Source organism: Columba livia, chromosome 4 (assembly GCF_036013475.1).
Source record: "Columba livia isolate bColLiv1 breed racing homer chromosome 4, bColLiv1.pat.W.v2, whole genome shotgun sequence".
In the NCBI taxonomy this organism is placed as follows: domain Eukaryota; kingdom Metazoa; phylum Chordata; class Aves; order Columbiformes; family Columbidae; genus Columba; species Columba livia.
Genome location: NC_088605.1, coordinates 31,787,190 through 31,799,508, shown reverse-complemented (window position 1 = coordinate 31,799,508; position 12,319 = coordinate 31,787,190). Strand labels below are relative to the sequence as shown.

Sequence of the window (12,319 nt, the reverse complement as noted above, 5' to 3'; positions counted from 1 at the left end):
CAAAACTTTGTGCTATCAGTGGGTCACATATAACTCACATTTCACAGCTGGGGTAAACTCTCACATAATTTGTTATGAACAGGCCTTAAAATTAGCTTCAGATAATATTTGTAAAAGACCAGTGATCATACATTGTTGCCAACAGTCATCAGTTCAAGGCAGTTACTTAGCTTGCGTTTCACCAAAAATAAAGCTAACGTATTTCCATAAAGATTTTACACCAGCCTTAAAGTGCTTCTACCCACTCCACATCCCTATGGTTTCCTGAAGAGGCTAATGCCATCTTCTGTCAAGGATCCAGGCAAAACCTGTGAAGACCTGGCTCAGTTTCAGCATCCCTGGATCTCTCCTTTTCTGTAGAAGAGGACTTGCAGACTGAGTATATTCTCTTGTTTCATTTTTGGGGTCTAAAAGCCGCTTGTTCTTCAGGCAAGGAGTTGTCTGTCTTAAATATAGTTCTTTACATGATGAATAACAATATTCCTTACAGTTAAGTAATTTGTATTTAGTTGTGTAGATTTCAGCTATTAGACCAAAGGACTGTTTCTTTTTCTTCTGTGAAGATGCTACCTGAAGTGGTCATGTGTGTGTGTTTTCCTCCATCAATACTGCCTGTAAAAAGTAAATTTAAATATTTACATCCAATATAAACGGGGCTTTGAAATGCCTTCACCTAAAACAGGAGAAATGGCCAGATATTATCTCAGGTCTAATTAGGCTATGTTGCTCTGTTAAGAACTGAAACGGCTTTACCCTGCTCTCTCAGTCACTGTGGTGGCTTTGAAGTGTTGACAGATCCATAACTGCTTTTATAAAAAGCAGCAGAGTGTCACAGACACATATGTTTCTGGGAGGTTTGGTAGCCCTGCACAGCCACAGCGTTCCTTTTCTTCAGTGGAAAGTCCTTACTGGTTTTGCAGCCTCACAGCGAATGTGTCAAATGTGCAACTGCAGCTCACAAACATACAATCCAGCTTTAAACCAGCTAGGCCAGAAACCAATAGAGTCATGGAGTTCAGTGCTGACTACAAACATGCCCAAAAATTATTTGTTTATTTAACAAAGCTTCCTAGGCATGTTTGGAGTCAGTAGTGAGCTCCCTATCGCCATGACTACAGGTAAACAGACAAGAATTAGCCCAGGTGAATGAGATCTCTGCTGCCATCATTACGCTGTTATATACTGCCTGGTATGCAGTATGGAAATATCCAAAGTATCTTTGTTGTCCTTGTTGAGACTGGCACATTGTATAGATCCTCCAAAAGCACATCAAATTCCACCTCCAGTCTGGCTAGGGTTTGCCTTTCTTCTTCTATGGGGAAACTCTTTGAGAACCAAAAATCTGTAGGAAGTCAAGCATCTACAACTCTGATTCAGTGCTTATACTGTGAATCTCTTACTTCATGTGATCATGCAGAGGGTCAATCTGACAAAAGGGCAAAAACATATTTGGACAGTGACTGTTTAGTGACTTTGCACTACATAAGTCAACTTATGGCTCAGAGGCATTAACAAGTTTCTGTTTATCTGCAGAAGAATGGACCATTCTCCTGAACACTCCTGTTGTATTCCCATGTGGCTGGGCTACTTTTACTTCTAAATTCTCAGGACAATGATCTGTAAATTACAGTCTTACCCCTTGTTAACATATTCCTTTCACCTTTCTGTTTTTCAGCAGGTGGTACGAGTTTTTTGTTGCTGTTTGGGTTTATGTGTGTGTTTTATTTTTAGTTGTTTCTATTCTGAGTATTGATTTTCCTGTGAACTGTATTGACAGGAGGAAATGCTGAAGAGATAAGTATTAATATACTTAATGAACACATGCAGTAAACTTGAAGTCTTGAAGTTTAAACATGTAATTTTCCATTTGAACACTTAAAGTAGCCTTATTTTCCCAGTTTTCAGTCTTAGTGGGCCAGTTTGCAATTAAATGTTTTTCACCAAATTATATAACTAGATAGGTGTATGAAAAAATAATAGTCAATGAGAATGGAGTGGTCACCTATGTATGTGGTAGTACAGGAAATAAATCTGGAGAATAAATTAATCATATAGTAGAGGTGGCATGTATAGAGATATCCATGTCTTTTCCTCTAAATAGCAGACTGCTCTGTAGATTTTTGTGAGATTTTGAGACTTGTGCTGTATTAACAGACATCAGTGTTATAGACGATCATGATAAATAGCATGCACTCGTTGGAATAAATTGCTTAGAATTTATTACAGCAAGCAGGCAAAACAGCCCTGGGCGGCCTGGGAGTCTCCGCTCCACCACGGCGCACCTTTCCAGTAGCAGCAAGCTTGGTTAAATGTGGTAAAGGTTTACATATTCATGGTTATTCTAGGAACGCCTGTACATATTCATAACTTTTTCCTCGAAAAGGCCATTCTTATTAAAATGAGTTCCAAGGAATTATATCTATAGTCATCACCTTTGGCTCTTTCCTGTTGCGCCTGCTCAGTGTCTCCGGGTGGTCATGGGCGGGGGTCTTTTGGATGAAGGCTGCGGTCTATCTTGTCGTGCACTTCTCATCTTTGGCCTAGCACGCTGGGTTTGGCCAAGGCTCCAACGGTTTGAGCTGGTTTTCCTCTCGCTTTGTGCTGAAGACTCCCGTTAACACAAGGATGCAATGGGGCCCTTATCTCTGTCAGTCTCTTACTGAATATTCTGCAGGGTACACTAAATTAGGCTTTTACACATATCTGTGGAACAAGATTTTTACAAAGACTACATACAGGTTGCATTGTTTAATGGCAGCATGTACTAATATCATGTTATATGCTCAGGTTTCACAGCCACTGATAACATATCCATTTAGACCGGTTTGATTAACAAATATATCGTTAAGAGTATTACAATCAGTACTACCAATTTCTACAATCTCACTAGAAGTCTTAAGATGCTTTCTTCAACACCTTGAGTCTAAGTTGGGGAGAAAATCTCCTCTTGCATTAAAAGAAAAACCTGTAAAATATATATCTTGATCCAAGTGAGGCTCAGAAAACAAGGCTCTGAAGATAAACAACATAAAATTCCACTCTGAAAAACCTGATGACTTTAAAACAACTATCCTGATTTTTGGAGTCTGACATGCCTTTAGATACAGCTTAGGATGCTGGTTGTAACTAATGTGTATAGCAGAATACAGGATATTAGCATAGACTTATAGGTCATTAATACATTATACAAAAAGGCTCAAAAAAGCAGAGAGACAGGGTGGCAAAGAGGAAGAAGAGAAGGAAAGCATTCATTTGTCTAAGCAACCCAGTATTCCTAACAGAGGTATCAGACCTTATAAAATAAAGTTTGCTTATAGGTACTCAGCTGTGGGGGTAGGTAAATTAATTCTATTAACAATATTTTCAGGGAAATTTTGTATGAAGGAAGGTACTTAGTGATACTTTTAATGCCCTTGTGAGCTGTGCTGGCTGGTGATTTCTGGGGGAGGAGGTTGGAGCCCAGCCTCCTCTCCACCTAGTTCATGGCAATGTTATTCATAGCCAGTAATTCTGTGCAAAATGCAAATGTCATAAAAATGAAAGTGTTCTTCCTTTCAAACAGGTTAATACCCATCAGGTCATGACAGAATTACTTGGCAGAACAGAAGCTTCACATTTTAGCTGCCCAGAATACATTTAGCCACTAGATAAATAAGAGTTTTTATTATGCAGGACAGATTGTCCTTTAAACTTTTCAAATACAAACACAGAGGGGAAACGTTTGCAAAGGAAAAAAATACCAAGAAATGTTTAAAATCTGGGTTAATAAATAAAAACTGCTGTGTTTTATTACACTGAACAACAAAAGAACATTTAAATCACAGAAAAGTAGTGTCTCTAAATAATTCATTACCCATATGCACAAAAAAAAAGGTATGAAGATGTAAAAGTATATTTACATGAACATTGGATGACAATTTTTTATTCTTTCCAACAGTTATGGGGCTTTATTTTCTTTGGAGATCTTGGCTTTGTAGAGTCAGAAATGAATTATTGATTTCCCATAACAGTAGGAAAAAAGTTCTGGCACGACTTGGTCTTCAGCTGCATAAAGCAGTCTGCCATTTGAGACGTCAAGGGGGTGTACCAAGGGGTGTGTAATGGGGAGTGGCAGGAGAGCTGCAATCATCTTCTATTTTGCAGGGAACAACGTTGAGGTAACCAAAAAGTACCTCTAGCAAACCTGTGGCAAGTCTCAGCTGTTGAGCAACTGAGGCCATGTCAATGAAACTTCTAAGGCACACGTGCCAAGAAAATTGCCCAGCCTCATCAGCACAGAAAACATACTTTTTGTTACAGATATCAGCATGTTGCTTACATATTAACCACTGCTTTACAGTCTCCTGTAGACAGGTACTGTTCACAGGCTCAACATATTCTCTTCTGGGGTCAGAATTTGCCAAAGTGCTTAAGGTTTGATTAGACAGGATGAATCGCATGAGTTGCCTCAGTAAGAAGTACTAGGTGACTTCTGTAGCTGAACCAAACAACATGAGTTTTTGGCACACCTAAAGAATGAAATGTGCCTTATGGGATTGTGAGGGTTGTCTTATTTTCACCTCTTCTACTCTTCCACATGAGCTGTGCATCAAAGTGACACCCTAATTTGTCTGAAAGTGGAGGAGGTAATCTCCCAAATTAGGGTGGGGTTGTGGTTTCGGTTTTTGAGTTTTTCTAAGACATGATGCGAATTTTGCAGTCTGATCTGTGCAGAAGGGCTTACTGAGTTCAGAAATTGTATGCATTATTCATGCATATGTGCATGATATACATGACTCAGTGGAGTTCTGCACAAAAGTAGCATGTGTCGATGGTATGTCGATAGCATGTGTTGTCTGGTATAGGGAGCAGCAAAAAGAACAATAGCATGTTCCAGCAGAAGTTAAATGCAAAGGTTTAAACTGGAACTCCTTTCTAAATATGGCCCTGCAAAAGTGATGCTGTTGGGTACCATTGTCATCATCAGTTCTGCAAGCTCAGAATAGCTTCTGAACTATAAACTGTTCTTCTTTTCCAGCATCAACAGAGCCCATGGATTGTGTGACTTAGTGTCCTCAGACACTTAGCTGTGTTGAAGAGTTCAAACTTTTGGTTTAGAGGGGGAAAAGTATCTTGCTTGTGATTTATAAAGAAACCTCTGATAACCAGACACAGATGCTGTCTCACTGAGCTTCCAGGATTCCTGAAGAGAAGTTGACACTTGAGAATGAACCTCTATGTAAAAATACTGAGGTTACCTTTTAACGAGCAAGGCTTTGATTCTGGGTTCTGGTAACTATTAATGTGGAGCTTTGTGTCACTGCTGTTAGACTTTTCCTGACATGCAAACTTGGATCTCTCAAAGTTTGATCAGGCTCTTTTACGCTATGTGCCAATTGTGCAGTGTGGACACATTGTGAAAAACATTAACTCCTCCACACATTTCAGCCATGTAGTTAGTTTTAATGAAAAAGGCAATTCTACATCAATACCATTGGTCTTAATTCATTAATAGTCTATTGCTCTTTCACCAGACATTAGTTTTAGTTTTTCACAGTTTTACACTGTATCCTACAGTTCCTACTTATCAGAACCTCCAGCTTTCCTAAATCAGCCTCTGTGATTCAGCATGTCTCTGTCACTCAGAGAACTGATCAAAATTTTTACAAAATCACTTTTCAGAGTAAAGCAATACATTTAATCGTCTTTCCCAGGAAGATTCCACTGACCTTTAGGTTGCTGTGTAATCCTCACACAGCTATTCTTCCCCTTCTCTGTGGCTGAAGATGTGAGAGAACTTCCCACAGGAAAAGGGTGGGAGAGAGCAGCCAGATGTGGAAGACTTAAACAGCCCTTCTGACCTTGGAGAAGAAGGAGTATAAATATGTACTGACACATTTTTAAGTTCAGCTTTGCCTAGCGTGCTGGGAAGGAAGTTGTCTGAATGATTCAGTCCTGGCTATGCTGCTGGGGAAACCATAATATCAGCACACTCTGCTGCACCTCCATGCAGCAACAGCATTCATTAATTACTGAAATATTCCCTGAGGAAAATAATGTTTACAGTTGGGGCTTGTAATTGACTACACAGATGCCACAGATTCTATGACTAGGTACATTGTGTATGTCTTTGCTCATCTGCATTTGCATATGTATACCCCTGCATATGTATACACTTATACAAGTGTATATTATACATATATGTACTCTGATCCTGATGAAAAGAACAACATATTTCAAACTACTTTATGATCAGATTAAGTTAAATTTTTAAGTGGTAATGAATAATTCAATGTGTTTTGGATATTGGATATAATTTCTCTTTGTATTTTATGCTCTTTTGAACTTGTTTCTTCAAATAAAAATATCACCTGTGTAACTTCCTACAGCTGCCACTCCATTTTGCATTTGACCTTTTTGTTCACTTCCTCTTTTGAACCATGTAAGAGCAGCCACCAACAAAATGGCTGGATTATTCCACTCCTGCAGTTATTATTCATCAGTAAGGGATGACATGATGCCCTAGTTTTGTTAGAAACAAGTTTCTCTTTTAGTGAATTTGCCTGTCAGCTGAAACCTTCATATTAGCTGCATTTTCCTGGAAAGCCAGATAAGCGTTTCGGTAGACATAGCAATGGAATGCGAGGTCATTGGTAAGAACGGATGCACACCTCACGAGAGGGACAACGAGAAACAAGTGACAAAAAACTGACCAACTGAAGTGTTCCATCCCATTCACATCATACTTCACATAAAAGTGGGAGATCATGAGGATCTCGTCCCTTTTCCCTTATGGCCGACATTAGGAGAGGACCTTGTGATTTGTCCCTGTGAACGGAGGCCTAGTGACAGACTGAATCCAGTTCCAGTTCGCTGCAGAGTCCAGTCCAGGACTTCAGGTGCCGGCTCTGTAGTTCCTGGGACTTTGAAGATTGGTTTTGTATATTTTGTATTATTTTCTCTATTCTTATTAGTAGCATTAGTAAAACATTTTTAATTTTTCCAACTCTCTTCTCTCTGTCCTTCTTTCCCTCCTGATCGCCTGTCCTCAGTGGGAAGGGGGGAGAGGGGGGAGCTGAAGGGGGAAGGGGGAGGAGACAGGGTTAACAATACGTCTGCCACGGTTTTATTGTCACCCTGCAATCAAACCTCGACACATGATCATTGAAAATGTATCCTGCAAAATTCTTTGAACCCATTGAAGGAAAGCTAGTGGTAAATCTAGGGTAGTATTCACATGGTGGAGTGTATGCACCACCTTTCTTCACACTGCTAATGATTTTCTTGAATAATGAATATGATTCATATCCTATTATTATTTGCTTCTTTTGATACTTAAAATGTGGTGAGCTTAACTGAGCAACAAATGATAGAACACTTTATTTTTCTCATGGTGTCAATACTTGTACTTTATCCCCTTTAACCACCCACTTGTGTAACTACTACCCTTCAGGATGAGGGGAGCTAATGTCATTCTTTATGCTTAGGGAAATATGTCTTTAATCAATACTGATTAAACTCATTAATCAATACAAGAGAATGCTGAGAAACTGGAGGAGCTGTATCTTTTCCTGGTAACTCCAGTGAACTCCTAAGTTTCTACTGGCCTCTGAAACAAATACAAGACTTGATACTCTAGGGAGAACTTGGAGTGCTTGTTTTAACCAAATAAGCTTATTTGAGTAGAATGTTTTGCTGGATGCAAAGTGTGATCGAGAGTGGAAGAAGCTCATTTGAATTCAGTATTGCAAGCACTGAAAAGGTAGAGGACATGATTCTGGTAATGTGATAAGATTTATTTCATCACTTATGTTGTACTAATGTTAAAGGCAAAGTGTCCAGTGACTCAAATAGTAGAGAGAAAGGCTTAATTTGGAACATTTCCTATTGACAGCAGCACAAACAGATGCACATTCTGTAATACTGTATTTTCACATTCGTAAGGACCTCTGTCAAACTCAGGGGAAGAATGTGTCCCTCAGAGCTGATTCATGACTGTAGCCACTTGTGCAGTAGGAATAAACACTCTATAGGGGAGAAAGCATTGAACCTTGACTTTAAATGTGGATATGGAAAAGCCTCATCAGTATTTTAACTTTCTCATCACTGACTTTCCAAATTGTTTGCTTGGTTTAGCACATAAATTAGTCTGCAATATTTTATATGGATCTTCTTGCACATAGTAATCAAATCACTGTTTGAGCCCGCTTAATTGCTTAGTGAACTTTACTTGCAAACACAAAGATATATGTTTATGCATTATAATATAATATACATTATACGTTTGTGTATATCTAAGTTTGCATTAGAATTTATTATTTTTTGTCTGATCTTTACATTTGTTAAAATGCTGATGAACAAGACACAGTATAATAAGCATACTAAATATATGGAAACTACAAAGAGAAATGTAGTAAAAGAGAGTGCAGAGAGCTGCCAGCTGTCATGGGAAGATTGCCCTCATCAAAAGCTGCCTTGTGATGTATAGTTGCTGTACTGCAATCTGTAGTGTAAATATTCCCAGAAGAGAGGTTTTATCCTGGCAAATTGAAGGCTGATGGGAGATATGATTGCAGCCTATATTTCAAAGGGTAGTTTTGGGGAAAGACAGAAAATGTTTAGCTTGGCAAAAGAAGATGTTGGCACAAGAAGCCCTTGAATACATTTTGACTGGGGCATATGACTCAGCATCTAATTCTTTGTTGAAGTGGTGTGGAGGGAGGAAATAAAGCGGCTGGTTTTAAAATGGACTTAACTGAATTTATGAAGAAGATAATATAATAGAGTACTTCACAATATCTGGGACTAAACATAATGATCCAGAAGGTCCCCTTCGGTCCTTTGTCTTTCTGAAAGGGTGAATATATTTTTAATCACTAAAGTAGTTTTGGAGAGCACTGTATATGTTTCTAATATTGCCTAGGACACATTAGGCCTAAGCACAAGGTTTTAGAGACAATTTGTATTTTTTTTTTTTAATGTATGGTTTTTATAAGAATGAGCACACATGGATTGGATTTCTTTCCAATCAGAAAGAGTGCAAGAGAAAAGGATTGTTTTAGTACTACCTAAAGAAGCAAGACATCCAACACAGAGCAAAACTAAACTAGTTATAACAACACTGTAACTATCTGGATTAGCAGCTCGGCTCTAAATGCTGTTTAAGACATAGAACTTAGCACCCTTGCAAGTGACTGTTGGACATTGGCTGTAAAGGCAGTTCTTTGCAGTGTAATTTGATTCATCACTGCTCACTGTCAGAACTAATATAGAGTGTGACCTATTAATCCTGGTGTTGAAGGCCTTCCAGTCCCAAGCTTTGAGGTATCCAGTTTGCTTAAAAATAGCAGATTTCTAGGGCAAAAGCTAATGGCAATAGCTAAAGTGCAGTTTGTAATCAGGCAGTTGGTAGTGGCACCCCTAGTAAAAGTCTGCAGATGCACAGATCAGAAAAGGTACAACCGCCTCCCTGTAACTTCTGTCTTATCCTTTTCCTAAGAAACCCTGAATTTATGCAGTTTCCAGAAAACTGAGAAACTGCATTCAAGATAGATACATCAGGCTACATGATACGATACAACAAATCGCCGCAACCAGATTCATATAAGTAGCTTCTTGGTCACCAGAGCACAAAAACTCTGAGTTATCCCCCTGGAAGGGTATTCCAGAACCTCACTGCTCTGATGCTTGGAGATGTTCCTGTTTCAGCCTCAGGTGAATCCACAGACAATTTTTTAAAAATTTTTTTTAGTATCAACACTATTCTGTAGCTTGAATAACTTTCCCCCTCCCTCACCCTTTCCTCCTCAAATATGTTTGCAGGAGATAATAATACGCTTTCTTCACATTCATTTTGCCCAGCTTGATAAGTGAAGAGCTTTCCGTCTTCTCTGGAGTGGTAAGCTCTTCATATCCCTGATTGAGGTGGTATCCTTTTCTTACACCCATTCAAGGTTAGTACCTCATTCTTGAATGTGAATGAACAAAATTGTAGACCACTTCATGTGGGAGGTCACCAGGGCCTTGTACAGGACACTAATACTTCGTATATTTTCACACAGAATTCACACTAAGATTGCATCGGCTTACTTGTGTCTGAACTACAGTTTCAGGAAGTCGGTTTAATCCTTTTACATACAATTTCAGATTTGCAGAGAATTTCTTACATATTATAAACAACTAGCAAATGGAAGTATGAAAAATGGAGCGTGGTTAAATCTTTATGTCTTTTATTCAAGCAGGAGGACCTTAAGACCAGGGGATAATTGAAGCCTAGCTTCAGATAAGATTGCTTAAAGGGAGAAATTGTGAGTTCATGCTAAAATAATGGAAGAAGAGTTCAAACTGCTAATACTTAACATTTAATATGATAGAACTTCAGAAATTTGGTAGGAAAACCTTGCTGAAAACCTGAGTAGTGGCAACTGAAAAAGAAACAGGACTTCATAGTGGAACCATTAGGTTTTAACTCTGGCACCACCCAAGTGAAAGGGAAACTGGCTGCAGTAGAGAGAGAGTGAGAGAGAAAGAAAGAGAAAATAGACAATTTGGGTTTAAAAAGTAACTACGTTCAGGAAGAGAGAGATCTTGGCTTGCTCTGAGGAATGTTATTGGGGTTGAAAGAGTCCTCAGCTGCGGTGAGGAAGGAGAGGCAGGAAATCTAGGCAGTGACATGATCTATATCTTCATGTCCCTGATGCTACCAAAAGTAAGAAGTGGATAGTTTCAGAATGTGTTTATCTATTTTAACTGTTAAGTACCACTAAACAGTTGAACTGTAAAACCTGACTCCTCCAGGCTTGTACTTCTAGGAAAGCTGTACCTCAGATACTGGAGAATCTGAAAAGTCCCTTGCCCAATGGGGACTAGTACTCTCAGAAATGGATTATAAGAAAAAGAGCCCCCACCCAGGAGATGTGTAAGAAGGTGGGGAGAGGAGGGAACCAAATAAAAAAATAAAAACAAGATGGCATCTGAATCAGCCAGTGGAATCTGTGGATGTCAATGAGACTCAGATGCAGCAAGATGATGAGTACCCAGCCAAATGTCCTCAAGGTTGTCTGACACTCAGTAGTGTTTAAGAAACAAGCTAAGATGCTACAAAAGTTTATTAATATTCATACAAACTACCACAACCGTGCTGTTTTGCAGGAGAGTAGCATTGACAGCTGTGTATTAAAAAGCTATAAACTGGGATTTCATCATGGTCCTCTTAGAGCACAAAGAATAATTCTGCTTCAGATTGTACATTTATAACCTTGATCATTCAGTGTGATGCTTCTGTATTCCCGCTGTCATTCTACAGTGGTAGGATTCAGGAGGTTCAACAATAGAGGAGATGTTTTTGTGGCCATGTTTCTTCTAGCAACTTCTTGCCAAATAGCATGAAGCTAGATTTTGAACATACTGAACAGGTAAATTCCAACCACTTACTCTTTGTGATATTCAACAATCTGTCCAATACCAAACTGCCTATAACTTCGAACACTGAAATGCATTGAAAACTGCCTATAACTTCTAACAGTGAAATGTAGTGAAAAGGAGGCATTATGTCAGCACCAAAAAGATTTACATCCAACAGTTTGGCAAAATTTTCTTGCCAAGTGCCTGTTATTTCCTCACATCACTAAATCAGTGCTTTCTTCTCGTGTGACACCTGGACAACAGCCAACTCTCTGGGTGTAGATTTGCAGTAAGCCTTTAAATTTGCAGTACCTGATTAATTATAGTTTTATTTCTGAAGGTGTTCCTGCCTTGTGAATATGGAGTGTGACTTTTCCTGCTTTGTGAACATTTGTATCATCTCTTTTTCCTGCTTTGTGAACATTTGTATCATCTCTTGTGTGCATATTTTCTGGTCTTTAGTAGAAACTGTGCTCACTTCAGATAAGGTTCTCACTTCCTCTACCCAGTGGCCAAAACTTCAGGTACCAAATTATTTTTCAGAGCTCCTTTTGTCTCTCTCTCTCACACACCACCCCATAAATCCCACTACCACATTCACCGCCTTGAGATGTTAGTGAGGAAAACCAATTACCTTTAAAAATCAGACCGGGTAAAGTTTCTGCCCATTACACTTTTTATAACTCTCCAGTTTTGTGGGAAAAATCTACCATCAGAGTACACAGAAATTTGCCAAAAAATAAAGACTGCTAAAAAATAGAATAGAATAAAAAAGCTAAAATAATTTAAGACTTTCTGTATTGGTAGGCATGCTTCCAACACATCAGTCTATTCAGCGTGGACTTTCCCATGCCCGGTATAGAAGCAAGAAGTGTTACTGCACATTAATAGTTAGCCTCTACGAGCTGTGTCAGTCTTCTTGTCCACAGGGACTGAT

At 38.9% G+C, this 12,319-nt stretch overlaps 1 long non-coding RNA gene across 1 annotated transcript; it reads right to left on the bottom strand.

Annotated features, from left to right (window-relative positions):
* Positions 1-2,202: 2,202 nt before the first annotated feature.
* On the bottom strand, positions 2,203-7,593 carry LOC135579355 (uncharacterized). The gene is made up of 2 exons (XR_010472229.1): positions 5,709-7,593; positions 2,203-2,703 (listed from the first exon to the last, which is right to left on the bottom strand). It is a non-coding gene; the product is annotated as an uncharacterized LOC135579355 (long non-coding RNA).
* Positions 7,594-12,319: the final 4,726 nt, after the last annotated feature.